This window comes from Rhinoderma darwinii, assembly GCF_050947455.1.
Source record: "Rhinoderma darwinii isolate aRhiDar2 chromosome 5 unlocalized genomic scaffold, aRhiDar2.hap1 SUPER_5_unloc_48, whole genome shotgun sequence".
Classification (NCBI taxonomy): domain Eukaryota; kingdom Metazoa; phylum Chordata; class Amphibia; order Anura; family Rhinodermatidae; genus Rhinoderma; species Rhinoderma darwinii.
Window position 1 is genome coordinate 691,049 of NW_027461807.1, and position 13,709 is coordinate 704,757.

Consider the following 13,709-nt stretch of genomic DNA (forward strand, 5'->3'; position numbering starts at 1 on the left):
TCTTTAACCTACCTAAAAGGGAGGGCGGAGAGAAGACAAGGAAGGTGAATGAGCTGTTCCAATGTGAAATGCCGGAAACACAGAAACACAGAAGACACACACACACACACACACACACACACACACACACACACACACACACACAACAAGAGGTGGCAATGTATTAATTAATTGCATTTAATAAATGAGCTCATTATCACACATGACTGTACAAATGCATTGTCCAACAGGTGTTGAAATAATGGGATTAAAAGGGGAGATCCCATCAGAAAGACAAAAACAATAGCAAACACAAATAGCACTTTTGGAATCTGATTTTAGTCAACACATAAGGGAAGGGTGCACCGGTCCTGGAAATACTGCAATACCAGGTCAATGCGTGGAGTGGACAGAGCAAGCTCTATTTCCATCTCCCTGTTCTAAAAATCCATTTAATATATGGTCCCCAGATAGGGGACGTATCAGATATTAAACTGATAAGAACAGATACTACACTTGATCTTAGCCAAAAGGCCGAGAAGCGATAACCCGAGCGGCCCTTGCCTTGCCCGAGCCTGTCCCATACTGCTGTTCACCCCTTGCAGCGATTGATTCAGCCTACTCCTAGGCAATTCCATGGGGCCCTGCAGGCTCACACACATTTACAGCTACTAAGCGGGAGGGAGGTGAATAAAGGCCGGAGAGGAAGCTACACAGGATTTGCTTCTTTTGCTTGCACCACAATGCAGTGCTGAAAGAGGAGGAATCTACATAAAAACGCCTTCCTGGCAACGCCCAAATGCCCTCCTGCCATGCAGATAAACACTGGCAGCGGCAGCAAGTGCATGCCCACAGCCACCCCTTGTTCCTTCACACCTTGTATCAGCTGTAATCCAGTCCAGTCCAGTCCAGTGCTGCCTGCTGAGCAGCACTGACCAACACTGCCTGGGCCCAGGCTTTTATCTCTGAGGCAGGCCCCATTATGATGTCAGAAAGCTGGCTCTGGAATCCTGAGGGCTCCACTATGACACGTGCAAAGTTCCGTCTGAACTTTATATAAGACGGTGCGGCTCAGTCAGTCACTCAGTGTTGCCTGAGAGGGCAACACTGCAACAGCCGGCCGCCAGGCTGTCTTTTTTTTGCACATTTATTTGCCTCCAGGAGGCCACAAGAGGGAGACAAGGGACTGCAAAATGGAAAATAGGCATCCACCAACTTTACAGACAACTTCTCTTTGCTCCTACAACCTCCATCCTTGCACAGTTTGTTATTCTTCCAGGTAACATAGTAACAAATCCAAATTGCTGCTCTCTTTGTAGGCAAGCAAGGGTTTGTTGCAACTGCAATTCTTACTTCTTCTTGGAAATGTAGGGACGACAGTACATTCCATCACATCCATCTAGTGTACACAGGTAGGTCCATTGTGGCGGGCGGGCTGCTTTAATGGCTGTTTGCTGTTCCCCCTACTCCACTCCACTATTTGACTGTGGTGCTGCATCAATCAATCAGTGGCTGGCTCAGGTGCAGCTCTTTAACCTACCTAAAAGGGAGGGCGGAGAGAAGACAAGGAAGGTGAATGAGCTGTTCCAATGTGAAATGCCGGAAACACAGAAACACAGAAGACACACACACACACACACACACACACACACACACACACACACACACACACAACAAGAGGTGGCAATGTATTAATTAATTGCATTTAATAAATGAGCTCATTATCACACATGACTGTACAAATGCATTGTCCAACAGGTGTTGAAATAATGGGATTAAAAGGGGAGATCCCATCAGAAAGACAAAAACAATAGCAAACACAAATAGCACTTTTGGAATCTGATTTTAGTCAACACATAAGGGAAGGGTGCACCGGTCCTGGAAATACTGCAATACCAGGTCAATGCGTGGAGTGGACAGAGCAAGCTCTATTTCCATCTCCCTGTTCTAAAAATCCATTTAATATATGGTCCCCAGATAGGGGACGTATCAGATATTAAACTGATAAGAACAGATACTACACTTGATCTTAGCCAAAAGGCCGAGAAGCGATAACCCGAGCGGCCCTTGCCTTGCCCGAGCCTGTCCCATACTGCTGTTCACCCCTTGCAGCGATTGATTCAGCCTACTCCTAGGCAATTCCATGGGGCCCTGCAGGCTCACACACATTTACAGCTACTAAGCGGGAGGGAGGTGAATAAAGGCCGGAGAGGAAGCTACACAGGATTTGCTTCTTTTGCTTGCACCACAATGCAGTGCTGAAAGAGGAGGAATCTACATAAAAACGCCTTCCTGGCAACGCCCAAATGCCCTCCTGCCATGCAGATAAACACTGGCAGCGGCAGCAAGTGCATGCCCACAGCCACCCCTTGTTCCTTCACACCTTGTATCAGCTGTAATCCAGTCCAGTCCAGTCCAGTGCTGCCTGCTGAGCAGCACTGACCAACACTGCCTGGGCCCAGGCTTTTATCTCTGAGGCAGGCCCCATTATGATGTCAGAAAGCTGGCTCTGGAATCCTGAGGGCTCCACTATGACACGTGCAAAGTTCCGTCTGAACTTTATATAAGACGGTGCGGCTCAGTCAGTCACTCAGTGTTGCCTGAGAGGGCAACACTGCAACAGCCGGCCGCCAGGCTGTCTTTTTTTTGCACATTTATTTGCCTCCAGGAGGCCACAAGAGGGAGACAAGGGACTGCAAAATGGAAAATAGGCATCCACCAACTTTACAGACAACTTCTCTTTGCTCCTACAACCTCCATCCTTGCACAGTTTGTTATTCTTCCAGGTAACATAGTAACAAATCCAAATTGCTGCTCTCTTTGTAGGCAAGCAAGGGTTTGTTGCAACTGCAATTCTTACTTCTTCTTGGAAATGTAGGGACGACAGTACATTCCATCACATCCATCTAGTGTACACAGGTAGGTCCATTGTGGCGGGCGGGCTGCTTTAATGGCTGTTTGCTGTTCCCCCTACTCCACTCCACTATTTGACTGTGGTGCTGCATCAATCAATCAGTGGCTGGCTCAGGTGCAGCTCTTTAACCTACCTAAAAGGGAGGGCGGAGAGAAGACAAGGAAGGTGAATGAGCTGTTCCAATGTGAAATGCCGGAAACACAGAAACACAGAAGACACACACACACACACACACACACACACACACACACACACACACACACACACACAACAAGAGGTGGCAATGTATTAATTAATTGCATTTAATAAATGAGCTCATTATCACACATGACTGTACAAATGCATTGTCCAACAGGTGTTGAAATAATGGGATTAAAAGGGGAGATCCCATCAGAAAGACAAAAACAATAGCAAACACAAATAGCACTTTTGGAATCTGATTTTAGTCAACACATAAGGGAAGGGTGCACCGGTCCTGGAAATACTGCAATACCAGGTCAATGCGTGGAGTGGACAGAGCAAGCTCTATTTCCATCTCCCTGTTCTAAAAATCCATTTAATATATGGTCCCCAGATAGGGGACGTATCAGATATTAAACTGATAAGAACAGATACTACACTTGATCTTAGCCAAAAGGCCGAGAAGCGATAACCCGAGCGGCCCTTGCCTTGCCCGAGCCTGTCCCATACTGCTGTTCACCCCTTGCAGCGATTGATTCAGCCTACTCCTAGGCAATTCCATGGGGCCCTGCAGGCTCACACACATTTACAGCTACTAAGCGGGAGGGAGGTGAATAAAGGCCGGAGAGGAAGCTACACAGGATTTGCTTCTTTTGCTTGCACCACAATGCAGTGCTGAAAGAGGAGGAATCTACATAAAAACGCCTTCCTGGCAACGCCCAAATGCCCTCCTGCCATGCAGATAAACACTGGCAGCGGCAGCAAGTGCATGCCCACAGCCACCCCTTGTTCCTTCACACCTTGTATCAGCTGTAATCCAGTCCAGTCCAGTCCAGTGCTGCCTGCTGAGCAGCACTGACCAACACTGCCTGGGCCCAGGCTTTTATCTCTGAGGCAGGCCCCATTATGATGTCAGAAAGCTGGCTCTGGAATCCTGAGGGCTCCACTATGACACGTGCAAAGTTCCGTCTGAACTTTATATAAGACGGTGCGGCTCAGTCAGTCACTCAGTGTTGCCTGAGAGGGCAACACTGCAACAGCCGGCCGCCAGGCTGTCTTTTTTTTGCACATTTATTTGCCTCCAGGAGGCCACAAGAGGGAGACAAGGGACTGCAAAATGGAAAATAGGCATCCACCAACTTTACAGACAACTTCTCTTTGCTCCTACAACCTCCATCCTTGCACAGTTTGTTATTCTTCCAGGTAACATAGTAACAAATCCAAATTGCTGCTCTCTTTGTAGGCAAGCAAGGGTTTGTTGCAACTGCAATTCTTACTTCTTCTTGGAAATGTAGGGACGACAGTACATTCCATCACATCCATCTAGTGTACACAGGTAGGTCCATTGTGGCGGGCGGGCTGCTTTAATGGCTGTTTGCTGTTCCCCCTACTCCACTCCACTATTTGACTGTGGTGCTGCATCAATCAATCAGTGGCTGGCTCAGGTGCAGCTCTTTAACCTACCTAAAAGGGAGGGCGGAGAGAAGACAAGGAAGGTGAATGAGCTGTTCCAATGTGAAATGCCGGAAACACAGAAACACAGAAGACACACACACACACACACACACACACACACACACACACACACACACACACACACACACACACACACACACACACACACACACACAACAAGAGGTGGCAATGTATTAATTAATTGCATTTAATAAATGAGCTCATTATCACACATGACTGTACAAATGCATTGTCCAACAGGTGTTGAAATAATGGGATTAAAAGGGGAGATCCCATCAGAAAGACAAAAACAATAGCAAACACAAATAGCACTTTTGGAATCTGATTTTAGTCAACACATAAGGGAAGGGTGCACCGGTCCTGGAAATACTGCAATACCAGGTCAATGCGTGGAGTGGACAGAGCAAGCTCTATTTCCATCTCCCTGTTCTAAAAATCCATTTAATATATGGTCCCCAGATAGGGGACGTATCAGATATTAAACTGATAAGAACAGATACTACACTTGATCTTAGCCAAAAGGCCGAGAAGCGATAACCCGAGCGGCCCTTGCCTTGCCCGAGCCTGTCCCATACTGCTGTTCACCCCTTGCAGCGATTGATTCAGCCTACTCCTAGGCAATTCCATGGGGCCCTGCAGGCTCACACACATTTACAGCTACTAAGCGGGAGGGAGGTGAATAAAGGCCGGAGAGGAAGCTACACAGGATTTGCTTCTTTTGCTTGCACCACAATGCAGTGCTGAAAGAGGAGGAATCTACATAAAAACGCCTTCCTGGCAACGCCCAAATGCCCTCCTGCCATGCAGATAAACACTGGCAGCGGCAGCAAGTGCATGCCCACAGCCACCCCTTGTTCCTTCACACCTTGTATCAGCTGTAATCCAGTCCAGTCCAGTCCAGTGCTGCCTGCTGAGCAGCACTGACCAACACTGCCTGGGCCCAGGCTTTTATCTCTGAGGCAGGCCCCATTATGATGTCAGAAAGCTGGCTCTGGAATCCTGAGGGCTCCACTATGACACGTGCAAAGTTCCGTCTGAACTTTATATAAGACGGTGCGGCTCAGTCAGTCACTCAGTGTTGCCTGAGAGGGCAACACTGCAACAGCCGGCCGCCAGGCTGTCTTTTTTTTGCACATTTATTTGCCTCCAGGAGGCCACAAGAGGGAGACAAGGGACTGCAAAATGGAAAATAGGCATCCACCAACTTTACAGACAACTTCTCTTTGCTCCTACAACCTCCATCCTTGCACAGTTTGTTATTCTTCCAGGTAACATAGTAACAAATCCAAATTGCTGCTCTCTTTGTAGGCAAGCAAGGGTTTGTTGCAACTGCAATTCTTACTTCTTCTTGGAAATGTAGGGACGACAGTACATTCCATCACATCCATCTAGTGTACACAGGTAGGTCCATTGTGGCGGGCGGGCTGCTTTAATGGCTGTTTGCTGTTCCCCCTACTCCACTCCACTATTTGACTGTGGTGCTGCATCAATCAATCAGTGGCTGGCTCAGGTGCAGCTCTTTAACCTACCTAAAAGGGAGGGCGGAGAGAAGACAAGGAAGGTGAATGAGCTGTTCCAATGTGAAATGCCGGAAACACAGAAACACAGAAGACACACACACACACACACACACACACACACACACACACACACACACACACACACACACACACACACACACACACAACAAGAGGTGGCAATGTATTAATTAATTGCATTTAATAAATGAGCTCATTATCACACATGACTGTACAAATGCATTGTCCAACAGGTGTTGAAATAATGGGATTAAAAGGGGAGATCCCATCAGAAAGACAAAAACAATAGCAAACACAAATAGCACTTTTGGAATCTGATTTTAGTCAACACATAAGGGAAGGGTGCACCGGTCCTGGAAATACTGCAATACCAGGTCAATGCGTGGAGTGGACAGAGCAAGCTCTATTTCCATCTCCCTGTTCTAAAAATCCATTTAATATATGGTCCCCAGATAGGGGACGTATCAGATATTAAACTGATAAGAACAGATACTACACTTGATCTTAGCCAAAAGGCCGAGAAGCGATAACCCGAGCGGCCCTTGCCTTGCCCGAGCCTGTCCCATACTGCTGTTCACCCCTTGCAGCGATTGATTCAGCCTACTCCTAGGCAATTCCATGGGGCCCTGCAGGCTCACACACATTTACAGCTACTAAGCGGGAGGGAGGTGAATAAAGGCCGGAGAGGAAGCTACACAGGATTTGCTTCTTTTGCTTGCACCACAATGCAGTGCTGAAAGAGGAGGAATCTACATAAAAACGCCTTCCTGGCAACGCCCAAATGCCCTCCTGCCATGCAGATAAACACTGGCAGCGGCAGCAAGTGCATGCCCACAGCCACCCCTTGTTCCTTCACACCTTGTATCAGCTGTAATCCAGTCCAGTCCAGTCCAGTGCTGCCTGCTGAGCAGCACTGACCAACACTGCCTGGGCCCAGGCTTTTATCTCTGAGGCAGGCCCCATTATGATGTCAGAAAGCTGGCTCTGGAATCCTGAGGGCTCCACTATGACACGTGCAAAGTTCCGTCTGAACTTTATATAAGACGGTGCGGCTCAGTCAGTCACTCAGTGTTGCCTGAGAGGGCAACACTGCAACAGCCGGCCGCCAGGCTGTCTTTTTTTTGCACATTTATTTGCCTCCAGGAGGCCACAAGAGGGAGACAAGGGACTGCAAAATGGAAAATAGGCATCCACCAACTTTACAGACAACTTCTCTTTGCTCCTACAACCTCCATCCTTGCACAGTTTGTTATTCTTCCAGGTAACATAGTAACAAATCCAAATTGCTGCTCTCTTTGTAGGCAAGCAAGGGTTTGTTGCAACTGCAATTCTTACTTCTTCTTGGAAATGTAGGGACGACAGTACATTCCATCACATCCATCTAGTGTACACAGGTAGGTCCATTGTGGCGGGCGGGCTGCTTTAATGGCTGTTTGCTGTTCCCCCTACTCCACTCCACTATTTGACTGTGGTGCTGCATCAATCAATCAGTGGCTGGCTCAGGTGCAGCTCTTTAACCTACCTAAAAGGGAGGGCGGAGAGAAGACAAGGAAGGTGAATGAGCTGTTCCAATGTGAAATGCCGGAAACACAGAAACACAGAAGACACACACACACACTCACACACACACACACACACACACACACACACACACACACACACAACAAGAGGTGGCAATGTATTAATTAATTGCATTTAATAAATGAGCTCATTATCACACATGACTGTACAAATGCATTGTCCAACAGGTGTTGAAATAATGGGATTAAAAGGGGAGATCCCATCAGAAAGACAAAAACAATAGCAAACACAAATAGCACTTTTGGAATCTGATTTTAGTCAACACATAAGGGAAGGGTGCACCGGTCCTGGAAATACTGCAATACCAGGTCAATGCGTGGAGTGGACAGAGCAAGCTCTATTTCCATCTCCCTGTTCTAAAAATCCATTTAATATATGGTCCCCAGATAGGGGACGTATCAGATATTAAACTGATAAGAACAGATACTACACTTGATCTTAGCCAAAAGGCCGAGAAGCGATAACCCGAGCGGCCCTTGCCTTGCCCGAGCCTGTCCCATACTGCTGTTCACCCCTTGCAGCGATTGATTCAGCCTACTCCTAGGCAATTCCATGGGGCCCTGCAGGCTCACACACATTTACAGCTACTAAGCGGGAGGGAGGTGAATAAAGGCCGGAGAGGAAGCTACACAGGATTTGCTTCTTTTGCTTGCACCACAATGCAGTGCTGAAAGAGGAGGAATCTACATAAAAACGCCTTCCTGGCAACGCCCAAATGCCCTCCTGCCATGCAGATAAACACTGGCAGCGGCAGCAAGTGCATGCCCACAGCCACCCCTTGTTCCTTCACACCTTGTATCAGCTGTAATCCAGTCCAGTCCAGTCCAGTGCTGCCTGCTGAGCAGCACTGACCAACACTGCCTGGGCCCAGGCTTTTATCTCTGAGGCAGGCCCCATTATGATGTCAGAAAGCTGGCTCTGGAATCCTGAGGGCTCCACTATGACACGTGCAAAGTTCCGTCTGAACTTTATATAAGACGGTGCGGCTCAGTCAGTCACTCAGTGTTGCCTGAGAGGGCAACACTGCAACAGCCGGCCGCCAGGCTGTCTTTTTTTTGCACATTTATTTGCCTCCAGGAGGCCACAAGAGGGAGACAAGGGACTGCAAAATGGAAAATAGGCATCCACCAACTTTACAGACAACTTCTCTTTGCTCCTACAACCTCCATCCTTGCACAGTTTGTTATTCTTCCAGGTAACATAGTAACAAATCCAAATTGCTGCTCTCTTTGTAGGCAAGCAAGGGTTTGTTGCAACTGCAATTCTTACTTCTTCTTGGAAATGTAGGGACGACAGTACATTCCATCACATCCATCTAGTGTACACAGGTAGGTCCATTGTGGCGGGCGGGCTGCTTTAATGGCTGTTTGCTGTTCCCCCTACTCCACTCCACTATTTGACTGTGGTGCTGCATCAATCAATCAGTGGCTGGCTCAGGTGCAGCTCTTTAACCTACCTAAAAGGGAGGGCGGAGAGAAGACAAGGAAGGTGAATGAGCTGTTCCAATGTGAAATGCCGGAAACACAGAAACACAGAAGACACACACACACACACACACACACACACACACACACACACACACACACACACACACACACACAACAAGAGGTGGCAATGTATTAATTAATTGCATTTAATAAATGAGCTCATTATCACACATGACTGTACAAATGCATTGTCCAACAGGTGTTGAAATAATGGGATTAAAAGGGGAGATCCCATCAGAAAGACAAAAACAATAGCAAACACAAATAGCACTTTTGGAATCTGATTTTAGTCAACACATAAGGGAAGGGTGCACCGGTCCTGGAAATACTGCAATACCAGGTCAATGCGTGGAGTGGACAGAGCAAGCTCTATTTCCATCTCCCTGTTCTAAAAATCCATTTAATATATGGTCCCCAGATAGGGGACGTATCAGATATTAAACTGATAAGAACAGATACTACACTTGATCTTAGCCAAAAGGCCGAGAAGCGATAACCCGAGCGGCCCTTGCCTTGCCCGAGCCTGTCCCATACTGCTGTTCACCCCTTGCAGCGATTGATTCAGCCTACTCCTAGGCAATTCCATGGGGCCCTGCAGGCTCACACACATTTACAGCTACTAAGCGGGAGGGAGGTGAATAAAGGCCGGAGAGGAAGCTACACAGGATTTGCTTCTTTTGCTTGCACCACAATGCAGTGCTGAAAGAGGAGGAATCTACATAAAAACGCCTTCCTGGCAACGCCCAAATGCCCTCCTGCCATGCAGATAAACACTGGCAGCGGCAGCAAGTGCATGCCCACAGCCACCCCTTGTTCCTTCACACCTTGTATCAGCTGTAATCCAGTCCAGTCCAGTCCAGTGCTGCCTGCTGAGCAGCACTGACCAACACTGCCTGGGCCCAGGCTTTTATCTCTGAGGCAGGCCCCATTATGATGTCAGAAAGCTGGCTCTGGAATCCTGAGGGCTCCACTATGACACGTGCAAAGTTCCGTCTGAACTTTATATAAGACGGTGCGGCTCAGTCAGTCACTCAGTGTTGCCTGAGAGGGCAACACTGCAACAGCCGGCCGCCAGGCTGTCTTTTTTTTGCACATTTATTTGCCTCCAGGAGGCCACAAGAGGGAGACAAGGGACTGCAAAATGGAAAATAGGCATCCACCAACTTTACAGACAACTTCTCTTTGCTCCTACAACCTCCATCCTTGCACAGTTTGTTATTCTTCCAGGTAACATAGTAACAAATCCAAATTGCTGCTCTCTTTGTAGGCAAGCAAGGGTTTGTTGCAACTGCAATTCTTACTTCTTCTTGGAAATGTAGGGACGACAGTACATTCCATCACATCCATCTAGTGTACACAGGTAGGTCCATTGTGGCGGGCGGGCTGCTTTAATGGCTGTTTGCTGTTCCCCCTACTCCACTCCACTATTTGACTGTGGTGCTGCATCAATCAATCAGTGGCTGGCTCAGGTGCAGCTCTTTAACCTACCTAAAAGGGAGGGCGGAGAGAAGACAAGGAAGGTGAATGAGCTGTTCCAATGTGAAATGCCGGAAACACAGAAACACAGAAGACACACACACACACACACACACACACACACACACACACACACACACACACAACAAGAGGTGGCAATGTATTAATTAATTGCATTTAATAAATGAGCTCATTATCACACATGACTGTACAAATGCATTGTCCAACAGGTGTTGAAATAATGGGATTAAAAGGGGAGATCCCATCAGAAAGACAAAAACAATAGCAAACACAAATAGCACTTTTGGAATCTGATTTTAGTCAACACATAAGGGAAGGGTGCACCGGTCCTGGAAATACTGCAATACCAGGTCAATGCGTGGAGTGGACAGAGCAAGCTCTATTTCCATCTCCCTGTTCTAAAAATCCATTTAATATATGGTCCCCAGATAGGGGACGTATCAGATATTAAACTGATAAGAACAGATACTACACTTGATCTTAGCCAAAAGGCCGAGAAGCGATAACCCGAGCGGCCCTTGCCTTGCCCGAGCCTGTCCCATACTGCTGTTCACCCCTTGCAGCGATTGATTCAGCCTACTCCTAGGCAATTCCATGGGGCCCTGCAGGCTCACACACATTTACAGCTACTAAGCGGGAGGGAGGTGAATAAAGGCCGGAGAGGAAGCTACACAGGATTTGCTTCTTTTGCTTGCACCACAATGCAGTGCTGAAAGAGGAGGAATCTACATAAAAACGCCTTCCTGGCAACGCCCAAATGCCCTCCTGCCATGCAGATAAACACTGGCAGCGGCAGCAAGTGCATGCCCACAGCCACCCCTTGTTCCTTCACACCTTGTATCAGCTGTAATCCAGTCCAGTCCAGTCCAGTGCTGCCTGCTGAGCAGCACTGACCAACACTGCCTGGGCCCAGGCTTTTATCTCTGAGGCAGGCCCCATTATGATGTCAGAAAGCTGGCTCTGGAATCCTGAGGGCTCCACTATGACACGTGCAAAGTTCCGTCTGAACTTTATATAAGACGGTGCGGCTCAGTCAGTCACTCAGTGTTGCCTGAGAGGGCAACACTGCAACAGCCGGCCGCCAGGCTGTCTTTTTTTTGCACATTTATTTGCCTCCAGGAGGCCACAAGAGGGAGACAAGGGACTGCAAAATGGAAAATAGGCATCCACCAACTTTACAGACAACTTCTCTTTGCTCCTACAACCTCCATCCTTGCACAGTTTGTTATTCTTCCAGGTAACATAGTAACAAATCCAAATTGCTGCTCTCTTTGTAGGCAAGCAAGGGTTTGTTGCAACTGCAATTCTTACTTCTTCTTGGAAATGTAGGGACGACAGTACATTCCATCACATCCATCTAGTGTACACAGGTAGGTCCATTGTGGCGGGCGGGCTGCTTTAATGGCTGTTTGCTGTTCCCCCTACTCCACTCCACTATTTGACTGTGGTGCTGCATCAATCAATCAGTGGCTGGCTCAGGTGCAGCTCTTTAACCTACCTAAAAGGGAGGGCGGAGAGAAGACAAGGAAGGTGAATGAGCTGTTCCAATGTGAAATGCCGGAAACACAGAAACACAGAAGACACACACACACACACACACACACACACACACACACACACACACACACACACACACACACACACACACACACACACACACACAACAAGAGGTGGCAATGTATTAATTAATTGCATTTAATAAATGAGCTCATTATCACACATGACTGTACAAATGCATTGTCCAACAGGTGTTGAAATAATGGGATTAAAAGGGGAGATCCCATCAGAAAGACAAAAACAATAGCAAACACAAATAGCACTTTTGGAATCTGATTTTAGTCAACACATAAGGGAAGGGTGCACCGGTCCTGGAAATACTGCAATACCAGGTCAATGCGTGGAGTGGACAGAGCAAGCTCTATTTCCATCTCCCTGTTCTAAAAATCCATTTAATATATGGTCCCCAGATAGGGGACGTATCAGATATTAAACTGATAAGAACAGATACTACACTTGATCTTAGCCAAAAGGCCGAGAAGCGATAACCCGAGCGGCCCTTGCCTTGCCCGAGCCTGTCCCATACTGCTGTTCACCCCTTGCAGCGATTGATTCAGCCTACTCCTAGGCAATTCCATGGGGCCCTGCAGGCTCACACACATTTACAGCTACTAAGCGGGAGGGAGGTGAATAAAGGCCGGAGAGGAAGCTACACAGGATTTGCTTCTTTTGCTTGCACCACAATGCAGTGCTGAAAGAGGAGGAATCTACATAAAAACGCCTTCCTGGCAACGCCCAAATGCCCTCCTGCCATGCAGATAAACACTGGCAGCGGCAGCAAGTGCATGCCCACAGCCACCCCTTGTTCCTTCACACCTTGTATCAGCTGTAATCCAGTCCAGTCCAGTCCAGTGCTGCCTGCTGAGCAGCACTGACCAACACTGCCTGGGCCCAGGCTTTTATCTCTGAGGCAGGCCCCATTATGATGTCAGAAAGCTGGCTCTGGAATCCTGAGGGCTCCACTATGACACGTGCAAAGTTCCGTCTGAACTTTATATAAGACGGTGCGGCTCAGTCAGTCACTCAGTGTTGCCTGAGAGGGCAACACTGCAACAGCCGGCCGCCAGGCTGTCTTTTTTTTGCACATTTATTTGCCTCCAGGAGGCCACAAGAGGGAGACAAGGGACTGCAAAATGGAAAATAGGCATCCACCAACTTTACAGACAACTTCTCTTTGCTCCTACAACCTCCATCCTTGCACAGTTTGTTATTCTTCCAGGTAACATAGTAACAAATCCAAATTGCTGCTCTCTTTGTAGGCAAGCAAGGGTTTGTTGCAACTGCAATTCTTACTTCTTCTTGGAAATGTAGGGACGACAGTACATTCCATCACATCCATCTAGTGTACACAGGTAGGTCCATTGTGGCGGGCGGGCTGCTTTAATGGCTGTTTGCTGTTCCCCCTACTCCACTCCACTATTTGACTGTGGTGCTGCATCAATCAATCAGTGGCTGGCTCAGGTGCAGCTCTTTAACCTACCTAAAAGGGAGGGCGGAGAG

General features: G+C 47.8%; 9 non-coding genes across 9 annotated transcripts; all 9 read right to left on the reverse strand.

Annotated features, from left to right (window-relative positions):
- Positions 1 to 334: 334 nt before the first annotated feature.
- LOC142695595 (U2 spliceosomal RNA) lies at positions 335 to 525 on the reverse strand. Its single transcript, XR_012863692.1, has one exon. It is a non-coding gene; the product is annotated as a U2 spliceosomal RNA (small nuclear RNA).
- Positions 526 to 1,841: 1,316 nt separating this feature from the next.
- On the reverse strand, positions 1,842 to 2,032 carry LOC142695596 (U2 spliceosomal RNA). The gene has a single exon (XR_012863693.1). It is a non-coding gene; the product is annotated as a U2 spliceosomal RNA (small nuclear RNA).
- A 1,320-nt stretch (positions 2,033 to 3,352) lies between these two features.
- LOC142695597 (U2 spliceosomal RNA) lies at positions 3,353 to 3,543 on the reverse strand. Its single transcript, XR_012863694.1, has one exon. It is a non-coding gene; the product is annotated as a U2 spliceosomal RNA (small nuclear RNA).
- A 1,350-nt stretch (positions 3,544 to 4,893) lies between these two features.
- LOC142695598 (U2 spliceosomal RNA) lies at positions 4,894 to 5,084 on the reverse strand. The gene has a single exon (XR_012863695.1). It is a non-coding gene; the product is annotated as a U2 spliceosomal RNA (small nuclear RNA).
- A 1,340-nt stretch (positions 5,085 to 6,424) lies between these two features.
- Positions 6,425 to 6,615, reverse strand: LOC142695599 (U2 spliceosomal RNA). Its single transcript, XR_012863696.1, has one exon. It is a non-coding gene; the product is annotated as a U2 spliceosomal RNA (small nuclear RNA).
- Positions 6,616 to 7,939: 1,324 nt separating this feature from the next.
- Positions 7,940 to 8,130, reverse strand: LOC142695600 (U2 spliceosomal RNA). The gene has a single exon (XR_012863697.1). It is a non-coding gene; the product is annotated as a U2 spliceosomal RNA (small nuclear RNA).
- Positions 8,131 to 9,458: 1,328 nt separating this feature from the next.
- LOC142695602 (U2 spliceosomal RNA) lies at positions 9,459 to 9,649 on the reverse strand. The gene has a single exon (XR_012863698.1). It is a non-coding gene; the product is annotated as a U2 spliceosomal RNA (small nuclear RNA).
- A 1,316-nt stretch (positions 9,650 to 10,965) lies between these two features.
- Positions 10,966 to 11,156, reverse strand: LOC142695603 (U2 spliceosomal RNA). The gene has a single exon (XR_012863699.1). It is a non-coding gene; the product is annotated as a U2 spliceosomal RNA (small nuclear RNA).
- A 1,348-nt stretch (positions 11,157 to 12,504) lies between these two features.
- Positions 12,505 to 12,695, reverse strand: LOC142695605 (U2 spliceosomal RNA). Its single transcript, XR_012863701.1, has one exon. It is a non-coding gene; the product is annotated as a U2 spliceosomal RNA (small nuclear RNA).
- Positions 12,696 to 13,709: the final 1,014 nt, after the last annotated feature.